At 37.5% G+C, this 22,619-nt stretch overlaps 1 protein-coding gene across 3 annotated transcripts in view; it reads left to right on the top strand.

Annotated features, from left to right (window-relative positions):
• The first annotated feature begins 4,740 nt into the window (after positions 1–4,740).
• ASCC3 (activating signal cointegrator 1 complex subunit 3) overlaps positions 4,741–22,619 on the top strand; it is a 373,037-nt gene continuing 355,158 nt past the window's right edge. For all 3 annotated transcript variants that reach the window (XM_086707498.1, XM_025925165.2, XM_086707497.1), the window contains exon 1: positions 4,741–5,012. The gene's annotated coding sequence lies outside the window, so the exon portion shown is untranslated. The remainder of the gene's footprint in view (positions 5,013–22,619) is intronic.

The following is a 22,619-nucleotide window of genomic DNA, read 5'->3' as shown; positions in this document are numbered from 1 at the left end:
CATTTTTAGCTCTTGGTCTCGTTTCTGCTCTCTGCCATGCCTCAACCAACTCTTTTGTAGCTCCTTCATTGTATTTTTTGGCAATGGTTTTGGGTGTTATTCCTAGTCAAACCTCTACTATTACTTTTGTTTTCTGGGAAATTGTTGAAGTTTCATTTACTTTTCTCCTCTTCTCCATCTATCATCCTTCTCTTCTCATAAGTACATGCATACAAACACACATAAATTTACTCTTTTATTTATTCCTCAGTTTTTCTTTCTTTCTACGTTTTTATTTTAGCAGTGTATAGGAAAGAACATCAGGCAAAATGTTTGTGAAGTCCCCCATCTTGAACAATAAGCCAAGAAGAGCTCTCTATATTTTATAAGCCTGTATTTTGCCACTTGGATAAAACGTACTGCAGAATCCCCTTAGCCAACTGTCCCTTGGTCACATGACCATCTCTACAAAATTCTTATTCAAAGGTAAATAGAATTACTTCCAGGGTAGTGGACAGAAGTTACATTTCTTTAGTTGTTTGCTAACTTAAAAAATTAATTTTATTAAGGAAGAGGAGAAAAATGGTGATGGGGTAGGCAACTAATAGTGTCTGCCATGGTAGTGATCTAATTTTTTTTTCCCTTACCATCATCATTTATTAAAAAGACTGCAGAAGTGCATTTTAGAATTGAGTCTATCATTAAACAGCAACCCCCAGGAGCGCCTGAGTGGCTCAGTTGGTTAAGCGTCTAATTTCGGCTCAGGTCATGATCTCACAGTTCGTGAGTTCAAGCCCTGCATCGGGTTCTGGGCTGACAGCTCAGAGCCTGGAGCCTACTTCGGATTCTGCGTCTTCCTCTGTATGCCCCTCCACTGCTTGCACTCTGTCTCTCGCATTGTTTCAAAAATAAATAGACATTACAAAAAATTTTTTTTTAAAAATCAGCATCCCCCAGAGGTTAAGTGCCAAGTACAGGTAAGGAACTGCACTGGAGTACAGCAATGATAGAATTTTAAGACACAATGTTGTAAGTTGGGGTTGGCAAAAAGAAGGGGGGAACAGTGGACTGAGAATATGTGAAACACAAAAGGCCTAGAAACCAAGGCTGTGGGACACTGGTGAGCTGAGCAGACCTAGTGGACATGCATACTGAAGGAGATACTAAGAGATTAAAGGGCTAGAAATGAATGAGTCTGGAGCATATCAACCCATTCTGACAATCCCTGAAGAGATAAGGCTGAGAATGAGAGGCTAGCATGCTAAGGATGCTAGAACATATTGATGAAAAGAGACAACCCTTGGATGACTTTGTTGAGCCACTGAAAATATGCTGGAAACACTTCTACCTTGAGATTTTCTGTTTTTGAGATGATTTTGAGAAAATTAAGGCACTATTACTCAAATGATCTAGTTACATACACACATGTATATAATTTTACATATATGGGTTCATATTGTATATGTATTATTTTGCAAATTACTCAGTTGTACTCCTTGATATGTTTCCATATCAAGCAATATAGATTCATGTTATACTTTTTTTAATGCCTACAAAGTATTCTACTTTAGAGATGTGCTATATAGTAATCCCCCCTTACCTGTGGGGGATACTTCCAAGACTGCCCAAGTGGATGCCTGAAACTAATGATAATATCAAACCCCGTATGCACTGTGTTTTTTCAATACATTAATACTTATGATAAAGTTTAGTTTATAATTAGGCACAGTAAGAGATTAACAATGACTAATAATAAAATAGAATAATTACAATGTACTGTAACTGAAATTATGTGGATGCAGTCTCTCTCTATCTCTCTAAATATCTTATTATACTGTACTCACCCTTTTTCTTTTGTTGTGAGATGATAAAATGCCTAGGTGATGAGATGAAGTGAAGTGAATGACACAGGCATTGTGACATAGCATTAGCATACTATTGACCGTCTGATGATATCTCAGAAGAAGGATCATCTGCTTCCAAGCAGTGGTTGACCTCAGGTAACTAAAACAGCAGAGAGGGAAACCTTTGATAAGAGGCAGGGCTACTATAATTTCTTTAAATCAATCCCCTCTTGTTTTTGGAATATCTTTTAAAGTACGAGTTTTAGTTGGTTGTCCAGCCACCCACTAATTTCAACCCATCCTACTCAATATTGCCAAGAGAATCATAGATTCCCATTCCCTAACTGCCAAAGTCCTGATTGCCTAAAGTACTCACTCAATTCCTTAAAAATTGAATCTTCTTACAGATTAGTTGTTATCTAATTTTAACTTTATTGTCACTACCTTCCAATAAGAACCTTCTATTATAGACAAACAGGTTACTTGTTTTCATAGAGTAAATCTGCAGTCTTGTTTCCTTGTCTTTGCTCATGGCATACTTCCTGGACAATCTTCTTTCTCTTCATTGGGAATCCTGCAATCAGATTGCCTTTCCACTAACATTCAAAAAATTTTTTTCTAATGTTTATTTTTGAGAGAGAGAGAGAGAGAGAGAGAGAAAGAGAGAGAGAGAGAGAGAGAGAGAGAGAGAGAGAGAACAGAGCATGAGTGGAGGAGGGGCAGACACAGTCTCTGAAGAAGGATCCAGGTTCTGAGCTGTAAGCACAGAGCCTGATGCGGGGCTTGAACTCATGAACCTCAAGCCAAAGTCAGATGCTTACCAACTGAGTCACTCAGGTGCCCCTCCACCAACATTTTGGAAAACCCTCCAGGGATTACACAGAGGATAAAGATGGTTCTTAGAGAACAATGAAGTGTATTACCCTCTAGGCCAGGGCCGTCTAATAAAAATGATGCAAGCCACCTATGTAATTTAAAACTTTCTAGGGGTGCTTGGGTGGCTCAGTCATTTGAACATCCAACTCTTGGTTTAGGCTCAGGTCATGATCTCATGGTTTGTGAATTTGAGCCCTGCATCGGGCTCTGTGCTGACAGTGTGGAACCTGCTGGGGTTCTCTCTTTCCTTCTCTCTCTGCCCCTTCTCTGCTCGCACTGTCTCCATATTTCTCAAAACAAATAAATAAATAAACTAAAAAAAAATCTCTTAAAAAATCTTCTTACTAGCCACATAAAAAAATAAAGTTAAAATTACTTTTAATATATTGACTCAATATATGCCAAATGCTAATATTTCAACATAGAAGATCCATGACATGGATCTTATATACTCAATATAAGAATTCAGATATTTTACCTTTTTTTGGTATTAAGTTTCAAAATCTGGTATATGTTTTGCACTTACTGCATGCCACCATGTTTAAAGGGTAAAGGGCTGCATTTGGTTAGTTCTAGGGCAGTTTTAGGCAGGGTGCATTTTCAATTTCCTTCTTCTCCCTTAAGTCTCTGGAACTGTGATGAGAACAATCTATCATGTGAATTCCTAGCACTTATTGTTAGTACCGCTCATTATTATGTGGTTCCCTGTCATTATTTATCTTTTGATACATTTATCTTGTCTCATAAACTAACCTGTAAATTCTTTGAAGTCTGGGACCAAGGGCTGATCCGATCTCAAGGTTGAAAATAACTTTAATAAAACCAGGAACTAATTCTGCTCTTGATGTATGGCTCCCCTGCACCTAGTGCCTCTGAAATAAGCCTTGGAATCTAAGGTCAAATCTGGTGGTTGATGCATCCACACATCCTAAGGCAGACAACTTCTTTGACTAGTGCTAGAAGGGGATCTTCAAGATCTGAAATGTTTCTCTCAAGTCGGCTTTTCTTGAGACATGAAACAAATTATGTCACATGATGAGTCTTTATCCAGTACTTTTCAACCAGTACTTTTTTATTTGTCACGTTTTGGGGTTCTCTTTGTCATCAGCTCTCCTCCGAAATAATTCCAACTTTTCTGAGGTTTTGCTTTTTCTTTTTTTCTTTCTTTCTTTCTTTCTTTCTTTCTTTCTTTCTTTCATTTTCTTTCTTTTTTTTTTTTAACATGCTCAATCTAGACTGAACGTAGAACTCCGGTTATGGCTTGGCCAATGAGGAATTAACTGGATCACTGTTGACTGCCTCTCTATAAAACACAGTTCCACTAGGCATCAAGACGCATTCGTTATGAGAACGGCAAGTTGGGAAGTTAAGGAGCCACAGCACATTAAGTCATGCCATCTTCACATCCCTGATGTTTAGTCTAGAACTGTGTACACATACACCAGGCAGTTCTTGAGGTTAATTTTTCTTGATATCATCTTCCTGTCTTTGCAAATGAGCCAGGGAATCTTCAGACATTGTGTTTTTGGTGTGGGCTGTCCCACCAAAGGACCCGCTAGCAGAGATAACTTTTAAGAGAACTAAGGTGAGGACTAAGAAAGTTTAAGGAAAGCGAACCTGAGTCCAGGGAACCGTATATAAAGTGTCCAGTAGCCGGGAGCTCCGGCTGGTGAAGATGGCAATTACCCGGTTCCTCATACTGCTCTTCCCTCCTGTATCTTAATAGGAATTATTACTTCTTTGTCTTCATCTTAGGGAGAAGAACCAGGGAAAAGACGCAGTGAACTCAAGTAATTGCAGAGACAGGCTCTGAGGTGGTGAGCGAGAGGCTGTAGGTCCGGCCCTGTAAAGACACCCACCTGACCAAGGAGTCCTGGGAACGCGCGCCTCCGCGCCCGTGCCCGTTTGGGGGCGCGCCCTCGGCGCCGGCTGGGTCTTTCTCGCAGCTCAGCGGGCAGGAGGCGGGGCGGCGGCGCGCACGCGGACGGGGTGGGGCAGGAGGGAGCTGACGTGCCGACGTTGGCGCCGCTGCTGGGCGGGTGACGTGTAGGTCCGCGCCTGCTCCGCCCCCTTCCTCCTCGCCGGGTTTGTAGGTCTGTCTGGTGGTCGGGGCGCTGTACTCTTAGTGGGAGCGACCCCGGCGAGCCCAGGTTGAGGTGCGGAAGAAGGCACAACGGTGCAGCTGCCCACCGGAATCTTCAGCTCTCTTCGCTCCCCACCCGGCGTGGGAAGTAAAAATGAAAACGAAAGGGAGGTAGGCGCGGAGGTAGGAGCTGACCGAGTGATGGGAAGCGCGTGAGCTGGGGCCGAAAGGTGAGGAGATGGAGCTGGAGGTGGGAAGGGGAGGGCAGCTGGCGGGAGGCAGAGACTTGGGGGCGGACGACGCTACGGGACAGCCCCCTCGGGTCTCCGAGGGAAGCCACGAGCTGTCATCCCCCCTCGGGGCCTGAAGTCGTATCCCTGGTTTCCGACAGTCTCGTCCACTTTGGAGTTTGTAGGTGGGGGTGGTGATCAAAAAATCACCCTAGCCGTATATTGTACAGGTGTTAGACCACTAGGTGATGACCAGATGGGGAGGTTTTTCCTTCCTGTGCGTAATTTGTTTCCTTCAGTTCCCCCCCCCCCCCCCCGGTACAAAGCCGTGGTAACTTTTTCGTTTACCTCATATAGCTTTTTAAGAGAAAAATCTGCTTTGTATTTTTTACCCTCACACTGAAAAGTAAATAGTCTGGGTAGGGTGTTGACCATGGTGAATTGAGGGTGCAATCGACGAGTCTAGAATGTTCATTTTGAAATAAGTAAATGTGTGTGTGTGCGCATGTAAGGGACGTGTTGTGAGTACGTGGGCAGTTGTAAGTTGTATTAAAAAGTCTTTTAAACTTAAGACCATGGGGGAGGGGAAGAAAAAAAAAAAGAGAGAGAGGGAGGGAGCCAAACCATAAAAGTCTCTTAAAAACAGAACAATCTGAGGGTTGATAGGGCGGTGGGTGGGAGGGGATGATGGGTATTGAGGGCACCTGTTGGGATGAGCACTGGGTGTTGTATGGAAACCAATTTGACGATAAATTTCATATTAAAAAAATAAAATAAATGAATAAGTCTTTTAATCATAAATTAACTTATTCATTGAATGCAGTGTGTTCGTGTAATCTGCTGTTATTTGGTTTTTTAAAAGAAGCATAATTTTAGCAGTAACTAAAAGTTTGATGTGATTGGTATCACGTGTTCACTCCAACTAGTGATCATGTTTTCTTTTTACAAGTAAGGTTAGATTGAATAGCCAGTATCTCCATCACTAGATTTCATGTTTCATGGGTTGAAATATTTTTTTTTTCCTCATTTTTGGAGTGTTAGGAAAAGTTAGGAATTCAGCTATTGATTCTACTCTGCATTGAACTTCTGTTCATACATCTTTTATTTTTAATGACGGCTGTAATAATAGTCTCACATAAGAAGAGTGCTCTTAGAGATGCCAATTAAGCATAGGCTATATAATCTTATTTGAATGAATTTTTCATGATTTAGTCTTCTTGATCCCTGCTGCACAGTTTTCTTTTATCATTTCATTCATTCATATGGCCAGGCACTGTGCTAGGCCTAGGAAATCAAGAGAGAGTGTCTCTAATTCGGAACTTTCTATGGAAAGTTTAATAGAGGATCTTAACTAGGATTCCTTTTAATGTCGTGGATCTCTAGTGGACCAAAGTAAAGCTTTTCATGAGAATAAGTTATTGTCAATGTTTACATGTAACTGGCATCTAAGGAGGGGCAGATTATTGTCCTTGAACGGCATGACTTGATTTTCCTTTGATCAAAATGAGAGTATACATGCCAATGTTTTGCCAGTTAAGAGTAATTTTTTCTTTTTGCCGAGTTGGCTTAAATACAAGGTTCACAATTGGAAATCAGTTTCTACCTGAAAAGAAAGATTTTATTTTTCCAGTTTTTACATTGGCCACATTGGATCTCCTATGTGTAAATGACTTATAATTCATAAGAATTCTGCACACAAAGCATATTCATCAGAAACGTGTATGGTACTTATTGACAAGTAAATTTTTTGTCCCATAGTACCTTCATTGGGGAGGTAGTTAGCGTAAGCCCTTTCAGTGCAATGTATGTCTTCATATAAATACGGCACAGTTTTCAACTTTGAGAAGATATCTACCTGAAATTGAAATTTTAACAAAAACATTTATGGAAAGAAAAAAATGCATAATTACCAAGGAGGAAAGGTATCTTACGTAGTTAGTAATCGTGAGAAGGTAGGTGTTATGTGTCTATCTCCTTCTATAAAGTTTTTTAAAGTAGGTACTAGATCTTATTTCTTGTATAATGCCCAGCTCATAGTAGACGTTCCTATATAAATGTTTATTTATTCAACATGTACCATCTCATTTAAGTCCTCACTTTGCATATAGATGAGCAAGGGAGCATGTTTGAGTGTGCCTGATGGGTGTTCAGTTTCATTTTTCTGCTGTTATGATAATCAATTATACAGGCTGTCTTATTTATGAAATTCTATTATTCAGATTTAATGCAGTTCAATCCATCTTTGAATATTTCAGTTTAATCAGGTCATTCGCCCTGAAAGGGGAATAAAAGGTCATTTTGAAGCCCCTCTTTATTTCGTTAATCAGAAAGTTGATACCCAGAGAAGTGAGCTGATTTTTTATCATCAAACAAAAATTGACATCTGAACTCAGTTCTCATTATTTTTATTTTACTTTCTTCCTACTATGTCATTTTCCCTCTCCTCATTATAACTTGAACAGACTTAACTCTTGGAAACCTTTGTAAATTAAAATAGAGTCCTATTTTATCTTTCTGGTTTAGGAGTTTGGGGCTTGTCTACCTCCACTTCTGTGATTCACTCTTCAGAGAGAATTGTTGGGAAGTGCATTTGTTATTAAAAGTTTGAAGCTGATGTGGAAAATAAGGGTGGAATTTAGAACAGGTACATAAGAACGTAGTAAAGTAATTTTTGGTAACAGTAAACATTCTCAGAATATGTTTTAATAAGCTAATTGCTGAGAAATATTTATATTTGAAGGAGATAAAGTTCACACATAGTTATTTAATAACTAAACCAAAGATTCTCAACATTACTGAATCAAAATTTCTGGGGATGGTGTCTAGAAATGTCTTTTCAGGTAACTCCCCAGTGATTCCAATACAACCAGTTCATATTGGAAACTTCTGCATTAAACCATATGAATTCAAAAGCCTCTTAATTTTCTATTCTGTCCTATTAAAGCAGAACTTCAAAAGAAGGGAGGGAATTAATGTCAGGACTATGGAGTAGAGAGGCAGTTTTAATGTTTCCCAGTATTGTTAAACAGTTGCTAGTTATTTTGAAATTAATTCAGTGACTACCAAGTTACTCAGTTCTGTGTAGCTAAGAAGCATTCTAAGAGTGAAGGAAGCTTTGCAAAATATTAGTGCTGTCTGTACCCTGGAGATGGGGACGCAAGGGATAACCTAAAGATTACTTCTAGAAAGAGTCACAAATTAATGCTCTGAGTATATATTCTCAGAGTTCCTTGGTATAGGCTAAGAACCATGCAAAATATTGGGGAAAAGCAAGACATACACTACTGCAGTCTTGGAAACGACTGTCAAGATGCTGGCTTTGTGAGACTGTTGAGTGAATTGACTTGAGGTGAGGAAAAATGCTAATACCAGTGAGTGCTGTCCTGGTCAACTTGAAGTAAAGCAGAGGCTTTGTCACTGATTTAGAAAGTGAAAAAGTTGCTATCCCTAGTCACTGATTTTGGTGTTAGTTTGGGGAAAAAATAGCTGTTGGGGAGTTTGCAAAATGACTGATTTAACTCCAGTTTTTCAGAGCTCTTCTCTTTGTATTTATTAGAAACAGAACAATGGAAGAACATTTTTGAAATTCTAAATCCAGTGGACATTTTGCCATGTTTCTTGGTAGCATTTGACATGGTTGACCATACCTCTTTCTTAAAACTCTCTGCTTTGTTTCAGAAACACTGTATTCTGGTGTTTCCTTGGCCTTTATTGGCCTTCTACTAGTCATAATTTCCTCTGTCAAGCTTTTCCACCCATTTATTCTTTAAAGGCTTCTGTTCTTCTACCGCTGCCATCTTCTTAGTCTTCACAGATCCTTAGGTGATTTTTAACTATTCCTGTTGTATTCCTGATAATTTTCATTTTTATATCCTGAAAGCAGACCTCAGTCCTGAACTCTTCACCTGAGTATTCAATTCCTACTGACCATTTCTACTTGAATGTCATACAGATATCTCAAACTCAACTTGTTTGAGATTGAACTTGTGATATTACCATAATTACTATTAACTTTTCCCTAGTTCAGTATTAATTGTATTGTGAACCTGATCTATAATTGTGGAAGTCAGTCTTGGACTTTGCATCCCCTCCCATCCACCCCTCTTCTCCCACCACAAACACAGATAATTAGAGTAAGCCAAATAGATTTGACTTAAACACTTGGATTTATCCACTTTTCTCTGAATCACTACTAGTATTTCAGTTTAGGAACCCTTCAAGCCTTCATCTTTTTTCTGCATTACTGCCACAGTCCTTGGCACCAGGACTTTTTTCTGCATTACTGCCACCAGTATCTTTCTGCTTCTGGTCTTGTCTTTTTGTGGTCTATTCCCTTCACTGCAGTTGTAGTAACTCTTATTAAACACAGCTTGAGTCAAAACTCGCTTGGAGATTTCTTTTACTGTCAGAATGATTTCTAAACAGCATGACTTAAATGGCCCTTCATGAACCTGATTGCTCTTCCTCCAGCTCCATTTCTTGTCACATTATTCCTTGACCACTACACTGGGTCATCTTTTTGTTCCTTGAATGTGAAGTATTCTTACTCTCTATGTTGCCCTGTTTACCTGGCTGACTCTTCATCCTTGAAGTGTCAATATAAGAAACCTGCTTCTCTTTCCCCACTTCCTTTCTTGCTAGGCTAGATGTACCTGCTCTGTGTTCTGGTAAACTCTTTACTGCCCCCTTTTAAAATAAAAGTCTTATTTTGTATTGAGATAGCTTGTTTAATCAGCCTGTCTTCACTAGACTGTGAGCTTCACAAGGATAGGTACCAGATTGATTTTGCTCACCATAGTCTATCCAGCCTGGATATAATAGAAATTCTAGTTAAGAAATATCAGGTGAGTGAAAGCTGTTTGTACATTCTTCTGAGGTTTTCCTTCTGAGCCTGTTCTTACCCTAGGTTTTCTAGCAATTGTCAACTTTTACCATTCCTTTTTGTTTTGTGCTTTTTTAGCTTGAGATTTAGAAAATACCCAAATATTAATTTCAGAATTAAATTTCTGCATGTATAAATCTTGAGTTCTTTGAGAAGGATGGCATCATGAGTTGAATAAATTGTGTTAGATTTTATTTCTTCTGTTTGTGAGAAAACTTACTAGTTTGTAAACTATCTTATCTCTTCTTAAGGACTAAAATTAATTAAATAATTTATATGAAAAATATTTTTGAGGTCTTGAAATAAAGATGTAAACATTAATATATATATGTATGTATGTATATGTGTGTGTGTGTATATACACACATAGATATATACCAGACCTGTAAATACTGCCCTTTTTTTGTGGTCGCTTTGTACCTCCCTTTATCTTTTCTGTCAGTTCATCCATTCATCCATTAAACAAATAGTTATTGAGAACCTGCTGTACCCCAAACACTATTTTAGGTGGTGTGGATACTGCAGTGAACAAAACAATGTTCCCACCCTCATGGGGCTCATATTCTATTGGGTGAAGTTAACAAATAACACAGCCAACATTGTTATGTGTTAGGTACCATCAAGTAAGTGAGTTGGATGCAAGAGAAGGATCAAGGAAGAGGTGCTGTAAGGTGGTCAGAGGAGGCTTCTCTGGTAAAGAGACATTTGAGCAAAGACCTGAGGAAATGAAGGAGCTACCTATGTGGCCTGTGGGAGAGGAGTGCTTATGCAGGGGGATCTACTTGTTACAGTTTATATCACTGGAAGGAAGGCCGGTGTGGATGCCCCAGCATGAGCAAGGAGGAGGGTTATAGGAGATCAAATCAAAGTATAGGAGAAAGCTAAGTTCTTTAAGCATTTTGAAGTTTATGCAGAGATATGTGAAACCTTTGGAGGGTTTTGAACAGAGGGGAGCCACAAATGTTACCTGTTTTTGGGAAGAATGATTCTTGTTTATGTGTGGAAATTAAATTGTTAGAGAGTAAGGATGAAAACAGGGAGACTAGGCAATTGTAATAGTCTGTAGGGTAGACTATAGGTAGTCTTACAGGGTAATGGTGAGAAGTGGTCAGATTCTGAATATATTTTGAAGGTAGAGTTGGGAGAATTTGCTGATGAATTGAATGGAGTAAAGTATAACTACAAGTTTTTTTGGCCTGAGCAACAGGCAGAATGGAGTTGTGATTTATTCAAGTGACGTGACCACAGGAGGAGATTTGCAGCAGGAGATCAATTTTGACATTTTTAAGTTTGAGTTAACCTATTAGACATCCAGGTGGAGCTGTGGAAGAGGTAGTGGGTATGCAAATCTGGAGTACAGGTGAGATATAGAGAATGGAGATAAGAATTTGGAATTAGGATATAAATGATACTTAAAGTCTTGAGAGTGGATGGGATCCCCTGAATGGGATCTCCAGCGTAGCTGGAGAATGGGGTCTGAGCTCTCTGATCTTGAGGCACAGCAATGTTTAAAGGAGGATGAGGAGGAACCAACAGGACAAAAAAGTGCCAGTATTGCTGGAGAAAAAACAAGAGATACTGGTGTCCTAAATGCCAAGTGAAGCCACTGTATCTAGAAGGGCTGCGTCAAAAACTGACAAGGATTAAATAAGGACTGAGAAGTAACATTGAATTTGACAGTGTTCAGGTTATTGTGACGTTAATAGCTCTTTTGGTGGAACAGTGGAAGTTAACAGTGGAGGTTGGTTTGATTGGAGTGGCATTTTTATTGCAGATAAGCTAAAAAAAAGTAGGGTATTAATGGGAGAGGGCTGTGGAGTCAGTTAGGTTTTAAATATGGAAGCCTCCATAGCATATTTTTAGGCTTCAGAAATGATCCAAAAGAGAAGAAAATATTAATGAGAGAGGGGACAATTTCACTTCAGCAATTTACCACTGTATGTCCACTGAATAAATTTTTCTTGAATTAATGAATGGATAAAAGTATTTTCAACAGATGCTATATATTTTTATCAGTGTTGAATAAAAAGTGGGATAAAGAACACTTTAGTTAACACCTTTTTTGTTGTTGTTGTTCAGATGGTTGTGAAAATTGATTAGATTTCAGTCTTCCTTAATTAGATTACCACTTCTACTTTTTCACATGATGAGCCTGGTGTTTCCCAAGTTTTTGCAGCTGCCTTTACAAATGATCTACAATTAAGGTGTGCTGCTGCAGTGGGCTTGTATAATCTTTTATATTGTGTTCATCTTGTCCCCTTTAAACTTTTAAAAAGTTTACTTCAAATATTTGGAGACCTCTTATGAACTATTACCTTAAATGACATTGAAGCACATTGTGGGTGGGAATATTAAATAAGCATCCAGATGCTCAGTGTTCATGTTTAATCTTTCATAAACCTGAGAATTTTTAGATAGTATTTTCAGAACCTACAATTTGGCTTTCAGTTTGATGCTTTTACAACTATTGTCTCTCTTAGTGTTTATTAAACTTTTAGTGTTTAGTAAACTCTCTTCTGTGTTTATTAAAACTTTTAATTATGGAATATTTCAAGAATACTTGCAATTTCAGAAAATAATGTACCAAACGCTAATATAGTTGCCATGCAGATTTAACAAGTTTTAATTTTTACCTTATTTGCTTCAGATCTTTCTCTTTGAAAAATTACTGCTTTTGGGCACCTGGGTGGCTCAGTTGGTTAAGTGGCCGCCTCTGGCTCAGGTCATGATCTCACTGTGGGTTTGAGCCCCGTGTCGGGCTCTGTGCTGACAATGCTGATCCTGCTTCAGATTCTATGCCTCTCTCTCTCTCTGCCCTTCCCCTGCTTGCACTGTCTCTCTCTCAAAAATAAGTAAAATAAACATTAAAAAAAAATACTGCTATTTACAGGATATAAACCAGGGCATAATGAGGGAGTTGATGGAAAGAAATGGGACTGATTAACTTGGTGAAGAGAAGACAAAGTAGAATGGCTGGTATGGTCACCTATAGTGTGAAAAAGAAGGCTTAAATTTGATAACTTAAATATAGATAGTTTTTTTCTTTGTAAATTTTTTTTTGTCTTTTTTTTTTTTTTTTTTTTTTGAGAGAGAGAGAGGGCGAGAGGGATGGGGGTGGGGAGGCTCAGACAGAGAGGGAGACACAGATCAGAAGCAGGCTCTAGGCTCTAAGCTGTCAGCACAGAGCCTGGCACAGGGCTCGAACCCACGAACTGAGAGATCATGATGTGAGCTGAAGTTGGACACTTAAGCAACTGAGCAGCCCAGGCAACCCTAGTTTTTTTTGTTTTTTTAAAGTACATTTACAATCAGAAAGCAACATCCAGTACTCAATAATCAATTATTTTATGGTCTATACTTACATGGAAATTTTTATAAAACATTGAAAAACATGTTCAACTGATACAGATGTCATTTTTATTAAAAAGTCAGCAGATATCATGATTTCCCTAGTGTCTTCACTGTAAAAATTGTTAACCAGCAATCTTTAGAGAAATGATTACATTACTGTTTAAAAATTTAAGGTCACATGCTATAATTTTTAAAACATCAGAATGAATTTCATGTTTCTAATGCTTTTTGAAGCATGGTGTTTCAGTAGATTTAAAAAAAGTAAAGGGTATCATTATGAAAACCTGTTTTTCCTCTCAATCGTAGTATGTATAATTTATTGTTAGGAAAGTGGTTTAGAAGTTAGAATATAAAGTATGAGAACTAATGGGCCTAACCCTTTCAAACACTTTTTCAGTTTATGAAGCTGTGAGTAGCAGAGGATGAAGTCTCATAGGGAAGTGATGGTTCAACTCAAAATAAGGGACGGAGGAAAACATTTTTGTAGACTATATTTGTTAGGGCACGTTTCTGACTGATATAACAGAAAGTGGAAGATGGTGCCCTGTTTTGTTTTTGTTTTTTTCCATTAGTATTTAAGTTTTTATTCATAAATACTGAAACAAACAATTTAGACCGAATGTTAAATAAAGCATATATATTAGATGCAGTGTAGTAACACTATAGAATTTTTGCTCTCTATGTATTTGTTCTAATTCATAATGCCCAGTGTGTTAGTGATTTGCTTTACTGTTTTTATATTTTTTGTTTACCATATAAATTCATTTGAGTCCTCATTTTAGTATTTTTCTCTACTTGAGAAAGAGGGGTATTGAGTGTGTGCCAACTTCTTTTACATAATGTCAATGTTAGGGCTATTTAAGAATATCCTCTACTATGCACAGAACAATAATAAGTAAAGATTAAGGTCATTGTACCCTTTGATAAATATTTTTTGGATTTGGAGTGGGTAATCCTAGTTGTTTGGGTATAAAACTTGAGTCAGATTTCCAAAAGGAGCTCGTATTCAGTAATGCAATGGTGCTCCATATAATTGTGATACAGAGGAATAAGTATAAGGTCTGGAAAATCCATTCTGTCTACATAGCTAACGCTGGTTCTAGAGCATCACCAGAGCATCACTAAGAGTTGTGGTTTGGTGAATTCAGGTCTTATTAAGGGACAGGCATAAATTATTTGGGTCTGTCTTCCAGAAGCCCATAGATTAGGGTGGAATGAAAATTCTGCCTTTCTCAGATAATCTGAACCAGGACCTTTTGACTGTTGGGTTTCTGTTCCATTTGTTCTCTAGAGTAATATGTGTACTTGTTTGGTATTTGTGGGGTGTTCTTTCTGACTAAGAACTCTTTCTAAGAACTCTTGTTCTTTTTTTTTTCCCCCAATGTTTGTTTATTATTGAGAGAGAGTGAGAGACAGAACATGAGCATGGGAGGGGCAGAGAGAGGAGGAGACACAGAATCTGAAGCAGTCTCCAGGCTCTGAGCCGTCAACACACAGCCTGACGTCGGTCTTGAACCCACAAACGGGGGGACCATGACCTGAGCCGAAGTCGGATGGTTAACCGACTGAGCCAGCCAGGTGCCCCTGATTACTCTTGTTCTTAATCAGTGCTGATATGTTAATCAAGACACTTGTTTTTTCAAGGGCCTTTAAAGGAAAGCTTTCCTTATCCTTAAAAAGTAAAATTAATGTAATTATGGGGATCTCCTATAATATAAAGGCTATTTAGTTTATAGTTAATGAGCCTAATTAGGCCCATTCCTTCTAGGGTGGGAAACCTAGGGTGGGGTTAATACAAGTAGTTGGGGGAGGTAAATTAGAGTATGAACCTTACATAAATTTCATTTTTAACAAACCATTATGTATATTGATTTATATTAAAAGTATACACACACACGTATTTATTTCCCCCTTGCTTTCTCTGTTCTCCATGCTCCACGTATGATTTTTTTTTTTTTTTTAATGTTCATTTATTTTTGAGAGACAGAGAGAGACAGAGCATGAGCAGGGAAGGGGCAGAGTGAGAGGGAGACACAGAATCCAAAGCAGGCTCCAGACTCTGAGCCGTCAGCACAGAGCCCGACGCGGGGCTTGAACTCAGGAACTGCGAGGTCATGACCTGAGCCACCCAGGTGCCCCCAACGTGTGATTTCTGATTTGATTGGAAACTATTGAAGAACAGTTGCTTCTTGTTTAAGAATGAATTAGGATATAAAGTGAACTTCTTGGATAGAAATTAGGAACAGTTAAAATTGCTTTTGAAAATCCTTCAGTTGGACATAAGTCATCAAAACACACTGTCTTAGTGTGTTGTGTGCCACCATGTCTTTTCTCCAGACTTGGAACATACCAGTATCTTCAGATGAACTAGGTGAAAAAGTTGGTTTGTGCTTAATGGCAATGTTGTATATATATTTTTAAGAAGAAAACATAGTTTTCAAATATTGGAGTCATGCAATGCGGCAAGATGCTCACAGTTTGAGATGCATATGGTGATTGAAATGGATGGATGAAGGGAACTTCCTGTTTTTGTTGCTCATCCTCCATTTACTCTGGAGCAGCTAGCTATTCAGTGTGTGAAATAGTGGACAGAATCTCCAGTATTATTGTTTTGGTGTGTCTATACCTTTTATTTGGCCTGTTTTATATGGTTGATTCAAATAAGTAAATGTGCCCATGATGGGACTCTATTAACTAATTGATGGCAATAATGTACAATTAAAGAAAAGGCAGAAATCTTTTTTTAGAGGGTACTGTGAAAAATTACCCCCTTTTGAAATGGCATAATAGAGGATTATGTATATATGTAATATATCTATGAAGGCTGATGTCTGAATTCTGATCTTGACTATGCTAATTTTTTAACAACTCACTTTTTAGAAGTAAAATGTAAATACTCCAGTTTATTTTTCAAGATTTGGCCTGTGGGCATATAATTCTATTTTAGGTATTGAAATCTTAAATTCTAATTTTTATTCCATTCACAACCTACCCACCATTCCAGTGTTTTTATCCCTCACCTACATTATATCACTCTTTTTTTCCCTCTAATAATTCCCTAGTATCTATGATTGCCAGCAACTAATTGCTGACTTTACATTCATTAGGAAATATAGTTTGGCTATGGTGGAGATTTTGTTATTTGTTTATAATGAAAACTACAGTAACTACATTTTCCTAAAATTACTGCCAAGCAGTAATTTTAAACCCCATTTAGAGTTTAGAAACAGATTTAAAATAAAGGATCGTAAAACTTTCTTTGTGGTACTTCAGAATAATGTGTACTAGAATTCTAGCCCAGTGGTTATTGGTCAGTATCATTTCACAAAGGGAAATATATTACTGTCAGGTTCCTCCCCCCTCCCCCATTTGAATGTTTAAAAGGGCAGTTAACTTGACTTCAAGACCTTTTCTTTTTATCTGTACATATATCTAATCAACATTGTAAAGATTCAGATAATCACAGATGGGTACTACTGGCCGTAAAAATCTTTTGGGTTTTAGTCTTTATATGCTAAGGTGTTAATATTTATTATTAAAGGAATTTTTCATGAATTCATTTGCCACTTAGTATGTCACACTAAATGTGGAATAAAAATTACTGAGGTAAAAACTGCTACATAGGACAGTTTATCTTCATGTGCATTTGCTGTAGTCTTATAAATCAGAAATTTTAACCATAAACATTATGATATATCTTTAAGACCTCCAACTTGAATGTTTTTTCCTTTTGTTTGGACCTCAAATCCAGAACATAATTATTCTCATCATTTAGGCACCATTGTCCTCTTATTGCCCTTTTGTTATAAAACTTTAACCCTGGATTATACCAACCTTTTGTTCCTTTGCCAGATCGTTGCCACTCTAAATTTGTGTTTTTTCAGTATAAACTGAATATTCAGTGCTTCCTGAAAAATCTTTTTATGGTTAATCAATTTCCTATCTTATCATTGGTGTGAAGTCAGACTTTTGCCTGTCTTCAAAATTTTTTTCTCATCATCTTTTAAATAGTTTCAGCAGATCTCAAAGAAAATAAGTACTTTTGGTAGAACTTCCTTTCACCACCTTTTTCTCTCCCCATTCATTTCTGCTTCACCATGTTACAAATCTATCTGCACTTCCAGGTATCTCCCTCCTTCTACCATGTCTTATCTCAAGACCCATACTTTTGTTCTCATTCTCTCCTATTTTCTCAGAGACTCTACTCCCTTAGTCATAGCCTTTCTTTTGATTATTCAGTCTTTCCCCCTCTCTACTGGCTCTCCCCTGATTATTTGATTTTACTCAGCTCTGTCCTGTATTTTCAAAATCTTGACCCATGTATTTCTTGCCCTTTCTTCTGGGCCAGGTTCCTTGAAAAAATAGCTTGTACCCATTTTATTTCCTCATTTTCTCCCTCTCATTTATCCTTCAACCCAGTGAAATTTGCATTCTCCCCAGTTTTTTGGAAACTATGTGTGCTAAAGTCATCTAAAACCTGAGAATGGCCAAGTACTGTGAACTCTGTAACAGCATTTGAAATACTCTGTTCTCTTGTGATAACACTTTCTTCATAGGACAGCTCTTTGTTGATCTCTTTCTTAGGACTCTGTTCTTAGCCCTCTACTGTCTACTCTTAGGTTTTTAGAGGTGCACGTGGATGGGTTTCATGGCATTCATGCAGCTTCTGAAATGAAGTACAAAATATTTATATTGTGTGTATGTCTCTTTTCTCAGGGAGAGGGTCCACAGGTTTATTTATGTCGGACTTAAAGGAATGTGTTCACCTATGGTTTAAACTGCCTTGACGTGACAACACTAAATTCTCTATTTCCAGCCCACACCTCTAGTAGGGCATCCAAAACTTATGCCACTTTATCCCACTTGATGGCCATGATCAAAACTTTCCAAAACAGAATTAATCAGTCATCTTTCTTCTTCCTGTATGCTATCTATACATCCATGTGCCACTATTCTTTCTCTCCTAAACCTGAAATTTGGGTGTTCTGCTACTTTCCTCTTCCTCTTCACAGCCTATCCCACCCATCCTGTCTCTCAAATATAAGTATCTCTTAAGTCCATCTTTTTCTGCTTTTCCTTGCCTCAATTCCACCCACTTTATCTTTCACCTGGTTTATTGTAAGAAATAACTTTCTAACTGGTTTGCTTGTCTCCAGTTGACCCTGCCTTTAAACTGTTCACCAGACTTAAATCTAAATAATATTCTACAATATATTAAATTTCTTTTCCATGACTCTGTCAAGATAAAAAGCGCTTAAATTGAAGGGCGCCTAGGTGGCTCAGTCAGTTAAGTGTCCAGTTTTTGATTTTGGCTCAGATCGTGATCTCATGGTTTGTGGGTTCAAGCCCTGTGTTGGGATTCCGTCTCTCTCTCCTCATGCCTCTCCCCCGCTTGTGCATTCTCTCTTTCTTTCTCAAAGTCATAAACTTTATTTAAAAAATGCTTAAATTGAGACATGGTGTTGGGTCTCTGCTTACATCTTTATTCTTCATGAGTGACCAATTGTACATTATATAGGTTTTTACATTTTTATTATTTTTTAAAGTGTATTTATTTTGAGAGTGAGCAAGACTGTGCACACCTGAGTGGGGGAGGGGCAGAGAGAGAGGGAGAGAGAATCCCAAGCAGTCTCCATGCTGTCAGTTCAGAGCCCCATGCAGGGGTCAAACTCATGAACTCTGAGATCATGACCTGAGCCAAAATCAAGAGTCGGATGCCTAAGCCACTGACCCAGGCACCCTATATAGATTTTTTTTTTTTTTAAGAGTAAGTCTAAGTCTATTATTTTAGTTTTCTCCTTCATACCTTTACCTTTTTTTCTCTACCAGGCCAGCTCATTAAAGTCCTGTAAATCTCAACTTCCATCTTTATCTACCTTCTTTCCCACTCTATTAGATGTTCCACCTCTGTCTTCCTATAGTTATACCTGCATAATTATTGTAACCCTTCTTAACCATACTGTAAACGTGTTATCCAGGGCAAGTGCAGTCATAACCCAAAATGTTTTTTTTTTTTAATCTTTAGAGACTCACAGTGTGTCTAATGTATAGTAAGTGATCTATAGATATTTGCTGATTAAATAATCAAAGATGTAAAATTTGTTTTCTCATTCTGACCTTTATACATTTCCAACACCCTTAAGTGTTAGTAGTCGTTTTACTGGTACAGAGTCCAGTGAGTTTTAAAGAACAGAGTTCTGTAAATCTTATTTATACCCAGTGTCTAACATAGTTCCTGGTATATAGAAGAAACTCAAATATTTGTGAATAAATGATTTACAGGTGATCATGAGCAAATGAGCTATTACATTTTTAAAGTGTTAGTATTCAACCTGACGAAGTAAAACCATAAAAACCAAAGTAGAAAATCAAGTGCTTCATTTTCTTGACAAGTTTAATTAATATTTATCAATTTGATGAGAGCTCAGGGAGCTGTAAAGTTTCCTGTTAGTGTAGTGTGTAACAACAGTGTGACCTCATTACCAGGCTCTACTGTTAGATCTCTTCTTAGAGATTGGGTGTATTATTTTGTTTGTTAGAATTTGTTAAGTTTATGAATTAGACTTTATCCATTTTTATTCTTATGCCTTGCTGTTTTTAGAGAGGGGCAGGGAATTCAGGAGATTACCATTGGTTATGTCAAAATGATGGAAGTAGTAGTCCCAAATACCCCATTTATTCATAAAATATGCCAGAGGCAAAATATTACATGTATCACATGTCTTTTGTTATGGTGTTGCATTTTGAAAACACTAACTTGAGTGATAAAAGGCAGGTTCTGAAGCAGAATATATTCAGTTTACTGTCAGCACCTTTCTTTAAAGACTTCAAGGTTAATGTCAATCATTATGAATAGAATGCCTGTCATTACAGTCTCTTAACCTAGATAGAGAAATTAAATCCCAGTACTCTAAGTCATGTTGTATGCCTTACTTCTCATGAATAGATAATAGTAACTATGTTCCATCCCTGGGAGAATTGAGAAAAAAGTCACCCAATTCACATTGGGTAAGACTTAATTCTCTCACAGATAACTGTTGAGAAAGGCTCCTTCCTTAGGAGGCATATTGTGCACCTAAACGCAGGTCACTGAATTCTTAGTAGGTGGAGACTCTTTGATCACTATTGATTTGAGACAAAATTGAATGGTGATTTAAGAATAAAAGATAAAGGGTGCTTGGGTGGCTCAGTGGGTCATGATCTCACTGTTCATGAGTTTGAGCCCTGTGTTTGGCTCTGTGCTGACAGCTCAGAGCCTGGAGCCTGCTTTGGATTCTGTGTCTCCCTCTCTCTGCCCCTCCTGTGCGCACATTCTGACTCTCTCACAAATAAACAGTAAAAAAAAAAAAAAAAAGAATGTAAGATAATATTCCTGTGACAGTTCTCAAAGTGTGGTCCTTGACCTAAACTTGTTGGAAAGTGTAAAATTCTTATGCCACATCTCAGTGATATCTGATCTACTGAATCAGAAAATTGGAGGTAAGAAGTAGAGTGACGGGGCCCAGTTTTAGAAGTCACCTGCACTAGGTGACTTTGAAACATATTGAAGTTTGAGAATCTCTGTTCCATGCTGTCTGTTGACTCTTGCTTTCATTTCTTCATCCAAACACTCCAGAAGATACTTACTCAAGTGTTAGAAAAATCCTGATGTGATTCCCTGAATCATCTCTCCTAACTAAATACATTCCCAATGAGTAGTTGAAATTTAAAGTCAGCTAGCTAGGGTATGTATTCTCAAATTGGGTCATTTTACTTTTGTGATTAAAATTATTCAATGTGACATAGGGCATTCAACCATTTTTTTCTCCCAGCCATTTTCATACCATTTCCTTATTGATTTGCAATGCAATCATTTGTGTTTTTTTACTTTATCTTTTTTGTTTCTGATTTCTAATCTAATTGTATTTTACTCAGAAAATATGATCTACATTAGTTGTCAGCAAACTCATTTGGTCACCCTGAACCCAATAATAGTTTTGCACTTTTTGAGTGTTTAAAACAAAAACAAACTCCAAAATATGTGACAAAGACTGCATGTGGCCTCCAAATCTAAAATATTTACTCTCTCTTCAGGAAAAATTTGTTGACCCCTAATCTATGTGATACTTACTTTTTGAAATTTGTTGAGATTTGCTTTATAGCCTAATATGCACAGACTGTTTTAAACTTTTATAAAGGAACTTGTGAAAAATATGTATTTTCTGATCATTAGGTACAGATTTCTGTATATGTTCATTAAATTAAACTTACTAATTTCACTGCTCACATCCCCTGTATAACTTTACTGAATTTTGGGGGGCATTGGTTTGACCTATCAATAATCAACTATTACACTTTCACTTTGATGTTGGACTTTTCACTTTCTTCTGGAGTTCTATTTGCTTTTTTGTTTTTTAATTTTTTTAACATTTATTTTTGAGAGACAGAGAGAGGCAGAGCATGGGCAGGGGAGAGGGGGAGAGAGAGAGAAAGAGAGAGAGATACAGAATCTGCAGCAGGCTTCAGGCTCTGAGCTGTTTGTTAGCACAGAGCCCGACGCGGGGCTCGAATCCATGAACTGCGAGACCATGACCCGAGCTGAAGTTGGATGCTCAACCGACTGAGCCACCCAGGCACCCCTGGAGTTCTCTTTGCTTTAATTTATTTTGAAGCTCTTTCAGCAGGGCATACAAATTGAAAATTTTTATCTTCTTAGATACAATTTTTATTACTATGTGGAGAGGTTTTTTTTTTTTCTTTTAATCGTTAATAATACCTTTTGTTTTAAAGTCTGTTTTGTCTGATTTGATATTTTTGGTAAAGCCACCAGCTAGTTTTGCTTCTTATTTATAGGAGGATCTTATTCCATCTAACCTTCTCTGTTCTGTTTCAGGTGTAGCTCTAATGTTCACTTGACTGCTGTTTAGTAATTCTGTCAATTTTTTGAGTGTTAAGTTTAATTCACTTATTGTGAGTACTGATATGTTTGGACTTATTCCTCTTTGTCCTTCTTAATCTTTACTTTGCCTTTTTGTGATAGCATACTGGGTTGTTTCTTCAGATCTTTATTCCAAGTCAGTACTTTTTTCTTTCGCTGTATCTAATCTATTTAACCCATCCATTGATTGTTTATTAACAAGTATATATTTTTATTTCTAAAAGTTGTATTTTCAAATTTGCCTCATCATTTCTTATTATTTTTCATTGTTTTATAAATTCTCTCTTATTTTGTTAAACATGTCAGTTATTTTATATATATTCTGACAGAAGACTCAGATTTTTTCCAAGTATTAAACTTTGTGATAACTTCAAGGATATAAACAATCAAGAAGAAAAGCAGAATCAGGGTGTGGTCTGAAGTATTCTATATGGCCCCCTGGTTCTTTCCTTCCCAT

Source organism: Puma concolor, chromosome B2, assembly GCF_028749965.1.
Source record: "Puma concolor isolate L17-30 chromosome B2, mPumCon1.1.hap2, whole genome shotgun sequence".
NCBI classification, from domain to species: domain Eukaryota; kingdom Metazoa; phylum Chordata; class Mammalia; order Carnivora; family Felidae; genus Puma; species Puma concolor.
This window is presented reverse-complemented; position numbering and strand designations above follow the sequence as displayed.